This window comes from Siniperca chuatsi, linkage group LG2 (assembly GCF_020085105.1).
Source record: "Siniperca chuatsi isolate FFG_IHB_CAS linkage group LG2, ASM2008510v1, whole genome shotgun sequence".
Classification (NCBI taxonomy): Eukaryota; Metazoa; Chordata; class Actinopteri; order Centrarchiformes; family Sinipercidae; genus Siniperca; species Siniperca chuatsi.
Window position 1 is genome coordinate 9,883,114 of NC_058043.1, and position 21,293 is coordinate 9,904,406.

Consider the following 21,293-nt stretch of genomic DNA (forward strand, 5'->3'; position numbering starts at 1 on the left):
TGTGCCACACATACACACAAACACAAACACAGAGCCATAGGCCAGACAACACAGACTTTGACTTTCCAAGACAAAACATTTCTTGCAAATGCAGAGAGAGAACAAAAAATGAAATATCTGTACTGAAACATAAATCCCATAACTGAATAATAAATAGTTCTGATTAGCATCATCTGACCTTTAACAACACAGGCAGCAGCAAATATCAATTTTTATCAGGGTCCTCTCAACTCAAGGTGGGTCGAAACTGGCATTTGAGGTACAGTTGCGAGCAAGAGCCACACTATCCTCAGGGATGTGACAGGGTGTGATCCAAGTATCAAGAATTACAGCGCCAGATATGGCATGTGATGCGGTACATGTGTCATTGCTATTCCAAACGGCATCCCTGCAGTTAAATGTGAAGGTCGTTGGCAAGGAGGAGGGCATATGTTGGGGAAAAGATCCAGCCCCCTGGATTAGAGCTCCCTGGGGAGAATGCGTTCCCTGGCCCCTGCATGACATGCTGTCACAGTAATAGATTGGTGGGGCTACACAGAAAAAACCCTGAGCATTGGACCATTGCTTTACGTCTGACCTGAGAGGAGTTACTTTTCACTAGCTACAGATACAGATACTACAGACACGGCCTTGGATGTTAATAAAGTGTCTTCAATTGATTGCGGACTAAGCTTGACAATATATTTTGTCAAAAAGGTTGATTGGAAGGAAAAGATAGGGCTAAAGAAATCAAGAGAGGATTGTAGGCCCTCTGGGGTTAACGTCCATACACATCTTGTGTAAATGTTGATTTTCATACAAAATAGAACCCGAATGAGAGTCAAAACCTGAATAACCTGAGTTTTAATCACCAAGTCCATGAAGTCCTGATGAATAGTCTAAAACCCAAAGAGATTCAATTGACTAAGGTAAAACAAGTAAAATCAGCAAATTATCACATTTGAGAAGCTGGAACAATCAAATGTTTGGCCTTTTTTCCAGATAAATAACTTACACAATTAATCAGTTATTAAAATAGGTGCTGAATTAAGTCAGTCAATCTACTAATCAATTCAACTACATATACAAATTCAACAGGTAATCAAATGCTGATAACTAATGCATATTAATAGTAAATGGTATCAATGTAGCTGGAGAGGAAAAAGTAAAACAAATGTGATTCCTTCAACTTTTTTCTCGAATATGTCTTAGAAACGGCACCCTGCTGTATTTTTTCTGCAAATTATCAGGATTGCACCTCCCTGCAGTAGCCGGCGCGAGAGACATCTTTGAAGTGTGAACCACAGTTTGTAAGGAGCAGATGGGCTGACTAATGTAACTCCTGACTGGTGCTGTGAGTGTCTTGCTGCCAAATCACAATGAGAGATGGCAGAACGGCTCATTTGGGAATGAGCCGGCTGCAGCAGGAACCACCAGGATGGAGAGGAGCAAGAACTCAATTAAAATGGTTATCACAATAAACAACACCAGGCATATGCTTATTTAATTTCGGTCTTATCAGCTGCTCTCTGATTCACTTCCCTTGTTTATCATTTGATGTTGTCACTGATTCACTGAGAGTCTGGAGATGTAGAAATCTCCAAGCATCTCAGCGCATGAACACTGATGCAAAATATGATTCAGTCATTTAGAAGAACATATTTATTAAGAGTGTGGGAGGGATTACACATTAACTGCAATGTTGACAGTCTGACCAATATCTTACTTTCAGCCCTGACATTGTCAGTAAATGCATGTTATAGTAATACTTTTTGTGCTGGCAAACAGTGGCAGACTGCCATTTAGCGAGAAATTATGTATTCCAGAGTAAAGTCCCCCGGAGGCATGCTGACCTTTGCAATTCATATGAACAAAATAGACAATGTGTGTCTACAATGAGGGATGTGCAAAAAGATCTATATATCTAATATTTCAAGATCTTGATAGTCTGTCTTTAAAAGTGTTAGTGAGTATTGATTTTGCTGTGACAATTATAGCGTTTTCAATTGCTCAATAGAGATTTATCCACTAAATAAAGATTTATACAATGTAAGAAAGAGCAGTCAACATTGATGATCAAATTATACTTTTAATGTTACAGATAAAAAAAGAGAAGCATTTAAAATGCAATATTATTGCATGTTATGTACCCACTTAAATATATTTTTAAACAAATACTATAATTAAATAATTACAATGTAGAAACAATTAATGACTTTTAAAAGTTAAAAAAATTGCTAACCTCTAAATGTAAGATTCTTACTCTTACATTAATCTTCAATATATAGTAAGTGTTCTGGAAAATCAACTGAGAAACATGTTTATGGAAAATAACCAGATGGGAATGTCTGTTTTTGGCTAATCCAGTGAACTAGAGAACACATCAATCATATTAATGCAAAAATATACAGCCACGCTAGCAGCTCTGTGAGGATGTATTTAGCACAGTGGTGCTTAGAAATAAATGCTAACACCAGCATGCCAACATGCTCATAACGACCTTGCTGATGTGTAGCAGGTACAATGTTCACTATCTTAGTTTAGCGTGTTAGCATGCTAACATTGCTAATTAGCACTAAACAAACAAGTTCTGATGGGAATGTCATTCATTTTGCAGGTGATAGTCAGTAGGAGGAGGAGGAAGGTGTGGAAGAAGGACAAAGAAATAGGCAAAGGAGAGGAAGTAAAAGAAAAATGAAAGAAAGAAAAACCAGCAAAAGCAATAGGTTACCAGTCCTGTTGGTGTTGCCTAACAATACTGTATTCTGTGTGAGGCCAAGTGAAACTAATATCAGTGCGCAAACAGATGGTGGCATCGCCTACGGATGGGAGCCGAAACGTCTTGATTCTGAAAACAGTGTCCAGATGACTACGATTGAAACCTTTTCTACCATGGTACTCACAGTAAAAGGGGGGATCCCAGTGCCTCAATGATGCAACAGGAATTTTCCTCCCCAGTATTCCAGGCTGTGAAATTAACACTGAGATAAAATTTCATAGCCTGCTGCTCGCTACACACTGCCCTCCAAGCAGCTAAACCCTCATACGCATACATACACACATGCTTAAATATACACACATGGGTAGGAAGATGTGCAAATCAGGATTATAGATATCCTATTTATTTGGCTTTCATTTCCTGCCATATGAAGGAAAATCTAAACAGTGTGCATTTACATCTACAGTGAAAATATATGGCACACATATGTTCATGTGCGTAAATGCAAATAAGAGTTAACCCACATAATTTCCTGCAGAACAGACACCATGCCGAAGTTGTACACAAATAACAACCACACAAGTGCAGTTAATGATGTGCCTGTCTGTTAGAGTTGCTGTTTTCCAATCAAATGCTCGTCTGCAGCCGCAGGTAGATTCTTATTATGTTCTTGCCACATGTCTCAGCATCAGCACAATGACAGGGACATCATTAATACTCCACCCTGACACCTGCTGTAGCTTGTAGGAAGGTTGTAAAGATTAGAGCTCTCTGAGGCAAAAATACATCTGTTAAATGATCATTGTGATTTATCACATTTATTTATTTATTTATTTTTTTAATTGTAGTTTTGGCCTTCATTCTTATCGGTAATATCAACATTTACTCACCAATTTAATTGTGGAGATCGGGGAACATGGCAGCATCGCTAAAAAAGAAGTCTGAGGGGGCAAGAAACACATGCAGTCAGACAATCACACAGGTTTTAAAAACAAGCCCAGATTAGCCAAACTTCATTGGCTGAGTAGTACTGAGTAGTACTCAGCCAGTTAAGTAAACTAACCTGTGTGTGTAAAATCTGTGGAGTGCCCCTTTAATGTTTCTAGTTGTGTCAGGCCACTGTAAGAAATATTCCACACCAATGAGGAGGACTGGCTATTTATGCATTTACAGGATTACAGGATTTTTGCTTCAATGTAATGAAGAACTTTGATTTGTCATTTCCATCTGGTCATTTTATCAATAGATGATTTTCAATTGCATCTCCAGAAAAGCAATTATATCATGCTTTAGATCCCTGTTGTAACATATGTAAAATCACATATACTGTGATAAAAGATTTTATCCATATTGCTGACCTCTAAAAATTATACCCTGTAGGAAAATATGAAATCAGTAACACAGAACTTCATCTCTGATCAAACTAAGTCCACAAAAATGAGAATCTGATAAACTATAAATGGAAGCTCAGTTTTCCAGGGAATATATTTTATGACCATATCAATTATATTCTGTACAAGACAGAATGACATTTTGTGAAAGTATTAGATAAACTTATCACTGTTACAATCCATTACATTCATGTCCAATGATTTTTACCTACACTGCCTACTTCCAAAAGGCCATAACTGCTGCCCATTTCCAGCACCCTCACAAGGGTCAAATATGAAACTACAACCACATATCGGTGATGATAGCATCAGCATCCTCACATGACTCTGTGTTACAGGACCATTTACCCTCCCCAGCATCAGTTTGCATTGAAATATTTACCGATAGCGCTGTGAGAGCCTGACTGAGGTAATGATCCAGGTCAGTGGAGATGATGAGAGAGCCTGCGCCGAGCTGTGGGAAAAGACCCAGTGAAAAACGCATCCCATGTTAGCTCACAGACACAGTGTATAATGGAGGAGAGAGTGTCGTAGTGCAAATTCAATCAGAATAATAAAGAGTATTCATTTCTGCCTAATAACAATTATATAATAGTGTACTATTTAATATTTAAGATTTTTTCTTTGGCATTTCCCAGAAGTACAAAACAGAGGACACATCATGTATCTGCTTTATGTGCTTTTCAAGTTGATTCATCTTATTGTGTTGCATAACGAGTACATTGGGCAGGCAGTGTGTAGGGGGCTGCCGTCCTCCATTAACCATTTAATATTAAAAAGGCATTATTACAATTACCAAACCATAACAATTAAATCCAATCATCCAACAATGAGGTAAGGTTTCCCTTTATTTCTTTTTAATGTTAATGGCTGAGCAATTAATCTTTTCTAAAACTCCAAACAAAAGCAAACAAAGCAGAAAGCTTTATGAGGACAGACTTCAAAGCACGAGCCCTCATTAGACATACTACTCCTTTGAAGAGACATCAGCAATCCTCAGTGCAAAATCAGATGAATCTCTCTAAAAAGCTCTGTTTTTCTCCCACTGGGGTTCTTATAATCATGAACACATTAGCTGAATGTATTGTTTTTGGCTTTAAATGTGTAGTATATCTGGAGCCCGTGACAAGCAAAGTGGGGTTGTGCGTGTATATACTATCACTGACCGGTGTAATCAATCCCACCGCTGGCAGTTTGCTGCTGACTGGCCGTGCAGTGGCAAAGTGTACCCATAAATCCTGTGGAAGTCTTTGTTTATTGCCTTTATTAAGAAGTTTGGTACTGATTCAGGCGGCAGTGATCAAATGTGATAGAAATAAGGCCACAATTAGTGAACAAAACAATTAAAGAAATGTTTGTGGGTTTGGAATATATTGTACAGTCGTAAGGTTCAAAGTTCATAGAAAACATAGAAAACATTAGATCATAACTCAGTATCAAGTATTAATCCCTTCACATCCAGTTTCCCCCTTTTATTTCCCCCTACATAACTAAGCTTGGAAAAATCATCTTATTCCACATTGTCAGACAGAATCATATGTAGTATATTCTGTAGTGGTCCTTATTGCAGGGACACATCTACCAATCATTTTCATTATCAAATAAGCAATTGATTTTTTTTTTTGTTAATCAGTTCATCATTTTGTTTATAAAATAGTGCAAAATGCCCACATTCCCAGAGTTCACTTTAACATTTTCAAACTGTTTGTTTTGTCCAACCAACAGTCCAAAACACAAAGATATTTACAATTATATAAATGAGAGAAAAGCAGCAAATCCTCACATTTGAGGAGCTGGACCCAAAGAATGTTTGTCAATTTTACTAGATAAATTACTTAAATGAGTAATCAACTATTGACTAATGGATTAGGTCACTAAACTGGACATTGGATCAATAACATCACTGCAATACTTGAAATAATTGTGCAATATTCTCTGTTTAATACTCCTGTGCAATATACTCTGTTTTCAGTTTAAAAGTCCCTATTTATTGATATTTATTCATACTTCTGTTACTGCTGATGCTATCCACCATCTCATAATCATCTTAATAAGCTACACTTAACTTGACAGTACTCACTTTTGCACTATTACTTATTACATTGTATTATACCGTACATACTTAACCTAAAAATCCACTTGGTACTTATTTTAGCTTTTATACTTATATCCACTTTGTACTTAATTTATCTTACCTGTATTATAGTGTATTATATTTTGATTTGCTTAGTACTTCTATTCCTTCTATTCTCAAGTGTGCATCGACGTGATAGTGAGCAGCTGTAACGAAAGAGTTTCACCTCGGGATCAATAAAGTATTTCTGATTCTGATTCTGAATTACTTGTCGTAAACAAGTGCCCAGCCCACGTGGATTCATAAGACACCAAAAATACTGTTACAGTGTTGAAACAGTATGTCAGAAATGTAACGTCGATGTGACGTTACATTTCAAACAAGAACTTTATCTAACGTAGACTCAGTGTATTCCGGACATCACGGTAATCTGGACACTTGACCTTTTTCCGCAAATTCTAAATAAATAAATGACAAAATGACAGAAAGGTCTCACTGAATGTTAGGAGTTACTTTTTGCAAATATTTTGACTTTTTGAAGGGATACACACATTTACAGAAGCGCTTTGTCTAACATGAATGTGAGCGGTGTCTGGATTACCATGACGGATTAATATGAGGCACGCTGGGCTCATTTACTTGAGCGAGCGGAGCTTGCAAAGCACTCACACAGATACAGTAATTCATGCACACAATGAAGACAGAGGAAAGTGGCACATTTATTCAAAAACATCTGCTCAGACTTTAAATGTGTCACGTTTGATACTGCTCACATTTGTTCTCACAGCACATCTCACTAAACAAACAAGTAAGAGATATTGGACACAGTCTACCCCTGCCACACCAAGGGGAGGTCTCACTCCTTCCTGCCTGTGCAATTGCCTTAGTCCAATGATTTATGAAAAGGAGAACAATCTGTGCACAGATGGGACATAGATATAAATATTCTGACCTGTCACAAGGAGGCCAGACTGCTCTACTCCTAGCTTCAGGTGATCTATGACAAGACACACACAGAGGAGTAGAGCTATGCTCGAATGAGGTACCAAAATGCCTCTAATAAACTGCGAAAAATGGGAAAAACTCACACACACACACAAAAATAGAGTTGTGTTTGTGTTCTTGCTCCAAACCATCAAGGCTCATCAATCTTGGTTGTTTCTGTTCTGATCTTTAATTCAACAAACACCTTCAAACAGAGTTGTTTTATAATGATGGATAACCATGTTGTCTTCATATATATTGTGTGATTTAATGATGCGTGTTAGCTCAGGACAGCCACAGTTGTTTACTACCTAGACCTCATCCAGCTGGCAGATTGCAAAACCAACACATTTTTCTTCTGAAGGGTCCCAGGACAATCAAAGGCAATTTTCTGAGATTAAAAACCCTCCTGAAGCAAAATGCTCATTTCACTATTCCATTGATTTTAGACAGTAAAGTCAAGTCTGCTTGGATTATAAATCAGAGCATCAAGACTTTATTGGATCGTGTTATCAGAGCCTGACGCCCATCAGCAGGATAAGGTTGTTTGTCAGTGCCTTTTGTCATGGTCACATGATTGTCACTGACCTATTGATTGGTTGCTGAACATAAAGAAAATGTGTCTTACCTAATATGAGCCTGTCAGAGGGAGATGCCAAGAATTGAAGGAGGAAGAAAACACATACCCAAGAAAGTTGGTGAATAGCAGAATAGTGAGTAACTTACCGTGACGGACAACGAATATTAACCTTATCCCGGAAGTATTTTGGTTTAGTTTCTGTCTGCATTTATATGTTAACCTATGAGTCGTCAGTGATCGTTTGGTGTTGGTGGACCAAAAGATGATGGGCACGGTCCCACCATCCAGCTTGAGGGAGGCGACACTTCTGGAAATGGGAAAGTCCGGGAAATTTGGACTGACCAGGGTTCAGACAAGGCCTGCATCCTTTCTTCAACATGCAGCTATTGGCACTCAGTAGATGTTGTGGTGTGTAAGTAGCCAGTATAGCCGCAAGGTTTAGTGTTGATTACTTCCCAACAACAACAACCTAACAACAAATCATTACTTAAGTACTTGTGCCATGACACTTTCAAAAACTGTTAAAAATGGATATAGGATGGTTACAGCGGCCTCACACATCACAGTCACACGCTTTATTGATTCATCCATCTGCCCAAACCTGATCCCTAAGAGGTTTTGCAGAGCCAATAACAACATCACTACCTCCCCCTTTGCCAATGCTGGGCTTTTGTTGAGGACAGTCTCAAACAAGAGACGAATTCACAAATTCAAACTGAGCTTTGAAACAGCGATAACAAATGGAATTTGTTTTTTACTGACAAAACTGCAAACATCACATCAAGAGTTTCTTGTTACAATGTGACATCAAGAACTTGACTAACAGTAGTTAAAATGAAATGAAAACAAAATTTACCTTTAAAATATTCCAATTTATTTATTTATCATTTATTTATTTATTAGATGCTCAAACACCTGATACAATAACAGAGCAAACTGACAGAATACTATGTGATCCATCAGTGTTTACTGCAGTGTTTCACTGCATCCTACATACTACACTCCTCCAAGGCTCTGTGAAACATGAAATGCATGTTGCGGTCTATATATAGCCATGACTTTTATGCAGGAATACCTTATAGATGAGCATGAATAAAGCATTCCTTCTTAAGTAGTTGTCTGTAAAGCTTTTTGTCTATTACAGTCAGTCACTGTGATCTGATACAATCCTATACCATGTCAACATCCAGTCAGACAATAATGCATTCCAGTCTTGGACTGTCACAAAGATGAAGTCACTCATAACTTGGGGGCTTTATTCTGTATGCTATGCTGTTGCTGCTGCTACTGACATTTTGTATACTTCTGTGGGTCCTCACGATACGATCTGGGCAAACCTTCCTTCACAAAGAAAGCTTAATTAACCAATAATTTTGAGTTTTCCAGCAGCCAGTCTGTGCGTCTGTTGTTGTTGGCCTCGCACAGTGAAAAGATCCCTGAGAGGATTCATTTGCTCGTTCTTCTAATAAGCAGCTGGACAGGCATACCTGCCGCTCCTCTGAGGATGTAGGCATCAAAACAGGATGTGTTATGCTATATATCTGCTGGTAGGGTACAGAGGTGTGAAACACACGAGAAAATAAAAAAGTAATGGAATTGCTTTGAGCATCTAAATTACTAAATGTTTTATTGATATTGTATATCAATTATGAACTACTTTTAAATGGCAACTGTTTTAATCAACACTAGCATGTAAACATTTAGGAAGGTTAAATCCACAATACAAAAACATATCACTGATGTATTAAGATGGTGGGTCCTTAACGCAAAACTAAAAGACTGATGGATACACAGATTATCTATGTGAGAGTAGGACAATTTAATTAAGCCACCTTTATGTGACAACAATCAATCTATAATCCAGCTACTGTGGTTATGTTTTTTTTTTGTGTTTTTTTTTTAAATCTACCTTAACATAAACAGTGTTACCATGGCTCCACAGGAGGGCAGCAGATAGATTTAGCTAATTCAACACTACTCACACTCCTTGCAGACTGAAGTGTTGTTATCCATCTTGTTTCAATTCTGTGGACAATCAGCAGCAGCACCGCTGGACTCAAACAGACACCAGACAGATTAATTGAAAATGACAGCAAAAGCTTAGTAATGCTTTTTTTCCTTAACCTTCTCATGTGCCCGACTGACCCACCAACCTGACTGTGGATTAAGGATGTTTAAACTGAAAATCACATGCTCACTGCAACCTCAGAGCCTGGGGTCTCAAAAGTCAAGGACACAAGTGTGCAGTTAAGTGTGGTGCACAAGGACTATGTTTACTCTTTAGGTTAAATCATCCCTGAAGGTCACAAACTGGATAGGGAACATACTGTCATATAATATATTTAATCAATATTCAGTGAGTGGTAGCACCTGTTTGAATGTTATTTATGTTCTAGCAGTTTATACTGTCGAAAAACATACATTTGCATTTATGACCACTGGGACGTTATAAATTCCATACAAGGTACCACAGTCAACGATTACCCATAAATCATCCACAGTACATCGACTTTTTGAAAACCTAATATAATTCAGACTGTGTGGGTGCAGCCCTGTTGGGAATTATGTTGATATAGATTGGACACACCTGGCATCCAAATGACCAAATATTGGAGAGCCATCTTGTGTGTTAGTTTTCATGCCACAAGTGGGCCTAATTAAGTTTAGTTGTGTGAGATCAGGTCAGGTGATTCATTATATATGAAGAGTTACCTAAAAAAATCTCTAGGATCAAGTAATTAATGTATTGAAGTCATAAAAATATAAAATAATGTTTTATTATTTTGCTAAATACTGGCTAAAGTAGAATACCACCAAAAATGTCACAGCCAGTTTCATTTTCACACTGCATAAATATGAATATAACAGCTTAATTTTTCCAGATTGTAGATACTGTATCTTATTTTCAAATGACTTATCAGCGGTATTGACATTTCCTGCTTATAAATATTCATTAAGTATCACAGCTGTCAAATACACTGTCATGCAATGGTATTATTCATTTTAGTGCTGGTTCAAAATAGAGCAGCAACAAGTTGCAGAGTTGTCAACTATTAAATTAATCGGCAACTATTTTGATAATCGATTTGACTAATTTATTAAGAAAAAACTCAAAATTATCTTAATTCAGCTACTTGAATGTGAATATTTTCTGCTTTCTTTAGTCCTCTATGACAGTAAACTGAGTATCTTTGGTTGTGGACAAAACAGGACGTCATCTTGGGCTTTAGCAAAGACTGATCGACATTTTTTACCATTTTATAGACCAAACAACTAATCGATTAATCAAGAATGAAAATAATCGTTAGTTGCAGCCCTAGTTCAAAATACTGTAATAAGGTTTAACATCACATAAAATGCTATGGGTTTTACTAGTTGAGAGTTTTCTGTGGATTAAAACACATTTCAGTGCTTCCACAGGTAATTCACAGAAACAATGTATAATTTTTTAATTTATTTTTGGACCTGTCAGAGTGCAGAAATGTTAGTGAGGACAGGAAATCTCTGCTCAATGAGGCATGCTGCAAAAAATCTCAAGTCATTGCATGAGGGAGAACCACATCATGACTGGAAAAAGGCCAGACCGTCACATTTGAAACAAACAAACACGAATGCAGGACTAAAGAGTCAACAGAAATCCAGAACCAGGATGACAGTAAACCACAAATAAAAGGGCATACCCAGTATCCAACATGTCCTACAAAAAGCTGCCAGATATCACTGGAAAGTCACCGTGTCTTGCCACTTCTGACAAAATAGATTTGTGACCACCTGGTGGCGCATGTCACACTACCACCTGTGATGCAACTGAAGCAACCCTATCACCAGACAAGAATGAGGATACGCCAAATTGGTATTAGTGCCGATACTGACCTTATAAGCAGATCAGGTATTGACCATGACATTGCCGATTCACATTATTCTTTGCCATTTTAAAATTCTGTGTTTTCTCTATCACTTAAAATTGTTTAGTGCCAAAAGAATTGTGGTCAATGCCAATGTTGTTGGTTTTTGTTTTTTACATTCAATCCCAACATTTGTCACATCCTCATTTTCTACAATATCTGCGCATAGCAACTATGGTTAAAGTTAGGGAAAGATCATATTATGGCAAATAAACTATGGTTAAGGTACGTTAGGGTACGGCATTTAAAACACTTGGTTTAGGTTAAGGAAAGATCACACAATTCCACAACATCACTTTCTGCCTCACTACATACTATATAGGGCAAACTGCTTCTTGCATTAGCACTGTATGTTGGTATTGGACCTTAGTTGTGAGGTGCAGATTGATCCAATACCAACGTAATTCCTAGGATACAGGGCTGTCTGAGGAAGGAGGTGGAACAATAGAAACTACTGAAACAAAAAAAGTATGCCAATCTGTTACATAAGAAATGGTTCACAAACCGACAAGATGAACCTTTTTCAACTAATGTCCTTATAACTAAGAGATATAGAGAAAGATAATTACACACAAGGCAGTGGAGAACAGACAGAAAAATATGGACAGGACTAGTATAAAAGAGTAAACATGTTTTATATTTTAAGAAATCAGTTCCAAGTTGGCTTCATTCGTGTTACTGCTGACACAATACAATCTTTTTTCCCCCTCTGTGGCAAGGGCTCTTCAAGCAAAGAGAAAAAAACCCAAGGACACTTTGTTGGCCCCAAACGTACAGTATTTACTGTATGCATCCCATTCAAGTATCTGTGACCGCAACATGACGGGAGAGAAAAAAATCCCTGTAAAGAGACACAGGCCTGTGTTTCACTCAATGTGTCCTTAGCAGAGGCGGAAGGTTTGATCACATACACAGTTTCAAAAGGTTGGAGGGTCACCTGATACTCTGTGTGTGTCTGGGGTGGCTCAATGCCTTGGGGCAATAGTATAATAGGCACCAACCCACCCCAGGGGTCAAACCTCTCCAGCCCTTTGGACAAAGTGTCCCGCCTCAGCCATATTTGATTTCAAGGGCCAATCTTTGAATTGATGGGTTTTCTTCTCCACACTTCACTGTCAGGCTAATACTGTGCTTAGTGTTACTCTTCACCAGTTAATGTTATGGGCTCTGCTCAGTGTGAGTCCGCTTATCTGATCAGAGACATCCACGTCAAGAAAAGGCATTTGTAGAAGTGGAAATTTTTGTAAAAGATTTAAAACTTATATTGATGTATTTCAGGTGTCCTGGTTTATAATCAGTTATAGCCTTGTAAGCCACATGAGAAGTCCTTGCAGAGCTCATGCATTTGTTCACCACTTGAAAGGATTTGTCAGTGCTTATAAACCATTGTGCAGTTTATAAATAGAACAGAAATACATTTCTAATCTGGGTAAGTAGGTGTGGATTTCTAAGTTCATTGGCCTTGCCTGGGCAGATTGAAAAAGGAGAACATGTAAATCTAATGTATAGATTAAAGATGTAATACAACTTAGTTGAAATGGAAAACCAGGGTTTGCTCTCTAGAGAATGGGTGCTTGAGTTTTTACAAACAAAGATTTCTGTACCCATATGAGGAAATGGCACTGAATAATACAGGCAATTTATAACAAGTATGTTTGATATAGGGAAACATTCCAACTGGATGACAGACAAACATTCATGGAAAAATCTTGTGTATGTGACAGCAGACTCCTCTGTCAAACTATGTTTTCTACTGATTCAGTATCACCCTTCTGCACAAAACTGCTAGGCAGTGCCACTGAATCAATGCCGTAGGGCATCAGCAGTGGGAAGTGAGCCAACCCGGAGATATAGTGCATTGTAGAGAATGACAGACTATATCACAAACGCTTATTGTGGCAGAATGCCACTTTGACTGACGTACATCGTTTGGCATTGAGATCACACTGATTGCAGTGGTGGAAGAAGTACTTAGATCTCTTACTTAAGTAACAGTAGTAACACCACTGTGCAGAAATATTATGTTAGAAGTAAAAGTAATCAATTAGTGTTCGTATCAAAATATACTAAAGTACCAAAAGTTAAAGAAAAAAACTCTTTAAAAAGTACAAAATGTGGATCTAAATGTAGTGTTAGAAGTATAAAATAGCATAAAAATGGAAATATTCAAGTAAAGTACAAGTGCCTCAAAATTGTACTTAAGAACAGTTCTTGATTAAATGTACTTAGTTACTTTCCACCACTGGTATCTTGAAATTAAACCATCATGGACGATGCATGCACACACTGACTGTATGTACGGTATGTTCAGTAAAATACGGCTGGCAGAAGTTTAAAAGGAACATAATTGTGTTATTTGTTGTTTTAGCCTATTCGCCGCAAATTGCACGGTACTTTACATGATTGTTCCAAAGCATAGTTCTTTAGAATGATTTTCTTTCTCCAGGCCAGCCATTTGTTTAGTGTTTTGAGTGTGAACTTGCTTTAGATAGCTAATCCATCACAATGAATAACCTTTGGTCTTTATTTATTTATAATATTATATAAGTAACATTGTAGGCTATGGACCATTTTGAAAACCCTACTTGGCCTCATCCAAGATTTGAGTCGGCTGCTGAAAAGCTCTGCATTCATACAAAAAAGTATGAAAAGCAAACAAAAAAGAAAAAGCACCAAACATGAAGTTGTGAAAAGGATAACATGAATTTCATTGCTTTAGAAAATGCTCAGCAGTATTATAAAGTATTTGCAATTGTAGTTAATGAGCCTAAATCATGCAAAACCACCATGGCCTTTGAGCAAAAGTAAATCCGAGCTGACACTAATCAATAAAATACGCATTTATCCTTCACGACCAAGTGTGAGACAGGTTGGTCATTCCACCTTAAGTGAAGAAACCAAGCAGAAGGAAGTGAAATACTGTCCTGGTGTGATAGTCTAAACCATCAGCACATTCGTATGACAACTGTGGTAAATGAAAGCTCATCTGTCGGCAGTCAGTCCTCACAGAGTGACACAACCTCCCACCAACCACACGCACACTGAACCCTTTGTAAACAAACACTAACTAGAGAGAATAGATCCCTCGATCATCATCATCACACAGCTGTAAACACAAAATATGCTGAGAATCATGTCATGTAACAGAAACAGACACGGGTGAACAGGAAGTACAATAGGTTCTGAACACATTATTTGCACACATTCAATAACTGGTGTAGCCTTTAAAAAGATATAAAGCCAAACATTTTCTAAATGGGAGGGGCAGTGGAGAACTAACGAATCAGGTGCAGTTATGGATTCCGATCAACATTGTTGGTTGAGTACAATGAGCTTTCAAGATAGTAAAGACTCAAACAGCCTGACGTGAAATGAAACAGAATGGTGGTGAAATTTTTTGAATTCTTCTGTTCTATAAGAAATTGAATCCAATGCAGAAATGGTCCTTTCTGTCAAAGACAACACAGCCATTGTCCTCCAGAGTAGGGGAGCCTTTTCCTGAAAGGCTATCTGCCTGGTGGCCCTGGGCTAATCTAGGCTGTGTGGAGTGGAGGTCACAGGGCACATGCTTAGCCTGGTTTTGGCTGGTGGTCTAAGCACAGATCCTTCAGATCACTACTTAGGTCAGGTGCTCAATTTGCTTGAGATAATCTGACACAAGAGCTGACATACCTTTCATAGGTTTCCTTTTTTTTCAGTATTTTTGTTTCAGAAGAAGCAGGCCACCACCGGCTGTGAGACTTTAAGATTGATGGTTGAACTCAAACCAGATTAAACAACCTGAGGTCAAGAGTCAAACATAGTCTCCTCACATGCACACTCATATTGTAACAGGGCTGTCACTTTTTAAAAAAAATGCATAATTTGTTCGAATTAATTTAAACACAACCCATGAAGCGAATCCTAAAATACTCCCCATTTATTTATATGAGGAACTGGTTGAGACGTATTTACGGTGGCCGACAAGGGCAAACACACTGCAACTTAAGAAAACATGCAAATAGACAAAACACAAGCAATTTAAGAAAACATCTTCATTAATTTGACAACACATGCACAGGATTTAGAAAACACGCTGCAAAAAACACACAACACAACTAAATACACAAACACGCTGCAAATCCACAAAACGACAAGGGAAGTGTTTCCAGAGGACAATACAAAGTGCTGAGCACGGCTTGTTGCTGCCACAGTTTGAGACTCATGAAGGTATTTAAGTTAAGTCCGTGTATCATCCGTTCATGTTTATGTTGTGGGTTTCTGACTTTTGCTACTGCTCTACTCACTGAAAGGGACCGCTGCATGCACCTCGCAAGACCTTGCAGAGCGAAAAAGTGGAAGGAGAGTGGAGGAGATTTAGTGTTTATGACAGATATGAACCTTTACTATTCTACCACTAGTGTCGACAGACGACATGTAGCCTGCATGATAATCATGTAGGCATTATTAGATCAGAAATACACACATTAGACACTCTTTCATCACTGATGGACCTGGTTATTATCCCTGATTAACAGTAGTTTTCCAACTTTTTTTTCATATTCCTTCAAATTTATCATAATTTTCAGTTTTAATAATGCTTTACAAACTTTTTATTTGAATCTGCGTGCTTCCGCAAGGTAAGTACGCTGCAGATTAGACTGCGCATGCGCGACGTGGAGAAAGTACAAAACAAAATAACAGAAAAACAATGAACGGATGATATGGACCCGACTTCAAGAGTCACAAACCTTTTTAGCGTCCTCTGGAAACACTTCCGTTGTCATTTTGTGTATTTGCAGCGTGTTTTCAAAATGCTGTGCATGTCAAATTGTCAAATTAATAAAGATGTTTTCTTAATTTGCATGTGTTTTCTTAGTTGCAGTGTGTTTGCCCTTGTCGGCCACCGTACATATTCGCTGGCAGTTGCAAATTTACTGGGCTTTGAGTTCAAGACTGAATGGGACACAGAGAGTGCAAGAACAATAATAGAGGGCAATGACAGAAAAGTGTTTGATAAAACACTGTATAATGTTCTACTTGTGGAATACTGTTGTTCATGATAATATCAGTATAATTTGTGACAAAATTATGAACAATACTGAGACACAATGAAGAGGATTTCAAGACTACATACAGCAGCAACAAGCACTGCTGAAAGTGAAAAGTGACATTGCTACCAACTCCAAAAAAGGTAGTGACCTTGAAAGTGTGGAACGGAGTTGGATATAAAAAGTTATGTCTACAACAAACCATGATAACATGTTATCATTGTAAGAAGATAATAGCAATAGTGCAATTGTATTATACACACACACACACACAAACCTATTTCACCAGGTTGAGTACAAAGAGAGCCAGAAATCACGTGAGGAAAGCACAACAGCTTATTTGAAGTCCAAACAGCCCAATAGACTGTTTTCATTTGCATCCGTAAACACGTGTTTTTCAGGATTTTACCATATCACCATAAATATCGTTATCGCAAAACTACCCTGCAACACTAAGTCCAACAGCTAATCACATATCGAATACTTAATTCAATCCCTGTTCAAAATGTTGTTGGAATTTCTAATAAAAAAGTGCCCTATATTGTAATATTATTTAGGACGTTCACTGATGAGTATTCTTATTAAAAGTTACAAATTCCACACCCAGGACACCAAAGCTGAAAATGCTGGCCTGAATAATGAGGCAGGTAAACATTGAATACTAAGTTTTATATTCCATTTATCTGGAGTCACCACTTTTCAGAGTTCAAAACTGGCAATTTTGCTGTTTTATGTTTAATACAGTATGCTGTTAATAAGCATAAGAGAGAATAAAGTTCTATATAATCTGTTTATCTGATTATGACCTCATTCTGGGTGTTTGTAACCTAGTATCCTAAATAATGTGTAACACAACCATTGTTGACCAGGAGAGCTAAAGCTGGCTGAGACAGATGACCTACGCTACATGTTGCTCTGCTATGTCTTTGTGGTAATCAAATCTGAATGTTTCATAGAATGAAGCCCTTACTTCCTGCTCAGTTCCACAAAGTCAGCTGTCTTTTCAAACACTGGGTCTGAATTGATGTGGCTGATGAAGGCCAGATGTGGATCGCCACAGTGCACACATATACTTTCTTCAGAGAAATTGAGAGTTACAGTGTTGCTTTACAGACGAACCAATCTGTGGTCCTCAATGAAATACCATTCATGTCACTGGTGATTCAAACTGTATTAAGCAACACCTTGGTTTAGTTGTGGAAGGGATGTGATAGTTTAATACCACCAATGTTTATTATTTTTTTTCCATTTCTGGTTTTTATTTCTTCACCAAGAACTTGTGTATTACAAAAGGACCACTGTAAAAGGCACGACAATTGTTGTTGCATTTATTTTTTAGGCTATTTGGCTCCCCATTGGAATCATCAGCAAATGACTTCTTATTATCAGAACAGAGATTGAAATAAGAGAAAGATTACTTCATTTTTGCCTGCCAGACATCCCCCATCATCTCCCCACTGGAGCTACTGTAAACATGAGCCATAGTGCTCTTCCTGTCATCTACAGTGCACACACTGAATAGCCTTCCCCCTAATAAGACAGCGTTTCATTGCATGGCAGGCCTGTATCCCATTATATAATAACAGATCTGGAAGCTCAAATTACATTGATTATAAGATAAAGTAATAACGTACAGCATATCCCATCCTGATCTTCAGTCAACAGCACAGTTACTGGAAGAAAGGCCCAATAAAATGCAAACACATAGTTTCTCATGGTCATGGACTGGCTGCGTGCTACTGCCAAATTAACATTTCTAAACCATTTTGTGCTTACACAAGATGCTACAATACCAAAACAATAAAATGACGTTCTCTGTATTTTCTTTCCCTCAAGGAACCTGTCTGGTTAAATACAGCATATAAAAAGTGTCTGTGAGCTACAAATTCCCATCTGAACACTGGAAACATTGATCAAATGCTATCTGTCTCAGAACACAACCATGTGTGACTTAGATTTCCTCCTCTGTTACTTTTATTCCCGGGCATGTCTAAAGATGTCCAAAATCTGTGATAAACAGCAGAAGAATCTGGTCTGGCCTGAGTGACTAAATGGGCTCCTGCAGATTAGTTTTACAGGAGATCAGTGGGAGTCCAGGTTTCAAATCTGCAAAGCCCTGTACTGTCTAACTGTAATGTTCATAGATGAAAAACTGAGCCTAATCCATTATGTAGCACAGACTTGCTCCTACTAGCTGAAAAAAGATCAGAAAACCAGAGGGCAGCTTCTCAAAACATGGCCATGACCACTCTTAAAAATACCAGCCATGCTATGAAGAGTTCAGAGCAATAATGAAAGCCAGAGTGTAATCCTTGTGTAATATGGTAAGCAGATTTTGCTTCCATATGCTCTTATTAGGATCCAGATGTGCGCGGCTGGTAGTGACATAAATATGAACACACTGAAGCCCTTATTTTAAAAAAAATCTCAACCATTATCTAATTTATGAGGAGAGGGTAAAAGAAACTTAAAACAAAGACTATCTAGTGACCTTGTGTTAAACTTGTTGTGGGGGGTGAGACGAGAGAGAAAGGACACACAGATCCATACAAACACACTCACAGCCACATATGTACTTTTTCCACACCTGGATTAGTTTATGCTGTCGCACCTCTAAGCTCAAATCTCTTCTTAAAACATTAGCACTATTCACTCACACACACTCTCAGTGATTCAAACACCTATACACTCTGTAACTCTATCCTGTGTAAGAGTTGGTGTCGACAATTACGTCAGTTTTAAAAAAGTTGAACAATTTCACCAATTTAACATCTGGGGGGCTACAAATGAATGAATGAATTCTCAAATTCCTGGTTGGCATGATGTTTTGCATCTCTTTTTTGGATGATAGGAAGAAAAAAAAACACATTCTCTAATCAAGCAGAGTTCAGAAGTTCACCAGTACTTACTACAATATCAGCCAAATTAGGACATTTGTAATGAAAAACTCTTTGGAAGCGTTCTGGTCTTTGAAATTAATTCCTCAAAGAAGGTGATCTCATAAACATCTGTCTCTGTGAAACATCTGCTGTTGCTTTGACAAAAAGAAACCCAAATCAAAATGGGCTAAACATTTGCGATAACAATACTTTTGGGAAATTGTAAGGAGACAAAAAAATATTCTGCTTTTTGGTATTTTTTAATGTGTTACAACATAATCAGAATATGGCTCTTATGCAAGTAAATACACTGATAAAGGCCATCTGTGGAGCTTCCAGTGCTGGATAATAAAGTAAACACTAGCAATGTTTAATTCTGTTTAGTTCAGTTCTAAGTGTGTTTGATTGACAGAAAAGAAAGCATTGAGCCGCAATAACTGCATAAAAATCTGAAAAAAAGGATTGATACTGACAAACAATTTCACAAAGATTAAATAGAATTTTATTAATTGTGCCAAAGATGCTCAGTATACATAGTAAAATAAATACAGGGTACCAATACTACGTTACAAGTTATAAGCAATGGAAAAGAACTGTGGAGAAACATGGATCTATGCTACTAGATATGTGTGTCTCGATTCGGATTCTTCCGTTAGTACACTTCCATGTTGTACACTATGTACTTACTTGAAATGAGGATCGCAACATTTGACCGCTTCTTCTTGTTCTTTTTAATGGCGAATTGCAACCGGAGAGAGCATTACTGCAATATCTGCTGGCTTGTTTGCTCACTTGGCAACCGCTGCAGCTTTCTTGTCCGGCATTTTCCCCGTCAGTGACCAATCTGTACTGGCTTCCCAAACCGTTCTGCATGTGCACAAAAGTGGACCTGTCAGTCAAAGAAGGTTACCGCAAATGTGCCTGTTCAGAATTACTGGTGTTGTGAATGACCGATCATAAAATAATCCTACTCACACTCAAGATAACAAAATGGTTTTTAATCATTGGAAATGTGATAGTTCGGTCCGTGAATCATCGGATAATCCATACTTCATTTGTAATCAAAAACGAAAAAAAAACAATTCTATTCTATTAATTCTATGTTTATTAAATACAATTCATTCAATATATGAAAAATACATGTTCCAGATAGCATGCCATTATGAAAGTTGTTGTAAATATACATCACAGTATATAATATAAAAATAAATTATTTTGAAATCACAGTATAATCCTCTGTAGAGTTCTCTATTTTTAACTTAGACTACTTTAATACTGTGTTGTTAATAAAGTTTAAAAAAAAAAACTCACTGGCTGTCAAGTAAAATGTTCACACATTCATGGTACAAATCAGGCAGAATAAGTACATGCATGTGTAGAACGGATCAGACAGCCGGTGTCTGCACAGATCGGGCACTGACAAGTGTCTGTTTTTTATAACTTCAGTAAATTCCCTATTACATAATAATGAACTATTAAATTTAAAATTATTAAAAAACATTTTGTTATCTTCATTTGAAAGATTTGGTTTTAGTATTTTGAATAGGCACATTTGCGGTAACCTTTGACTGACAGGACCTATTGTGCGCATGTGCAGAATGGAATGGGCAGCCAGTACGCCAAGATGGCTACCACTGAGGGTGAGAAGTGTCCAGCGTTCCACACTCAACTTTTTGACCGTTATGAGTACACCATTCGGGAACTCATAGTGCACTGCATTTTGCCATAATTGCCAGTGTGACCGCACTGATG

General features: G+C 37.7%; 1 protein-coding gene across 1 annotated transcript in view; it reads right to left on the minus strand.

The window, feature by feature from the left end:
- The window catches only part of LOC122884597 (potassium voltage-gated channel subfamily A member 2), a 30,327-nt gene extending 25,770 nt beyond the window's left edge, over window positions 1-4,557 (minus strand). The window contains exons 1-2 of the mRNA XM_044214731.1: window positions 4,472-4,557; window positions 3,589-3,639 (exon numbers count right to left, since the gene is read on the minus strand). The gene's annotated coding sequence lies outside the window, so the exon portion shown is untranslated. The remainder of the gene's footprint in view (window positions 1-3,588; window positions 3,640-4,471) is intronic.
- Between the last annotated feature and the right edge of the window lie 16,736 nt (window positions 4,558-21,293).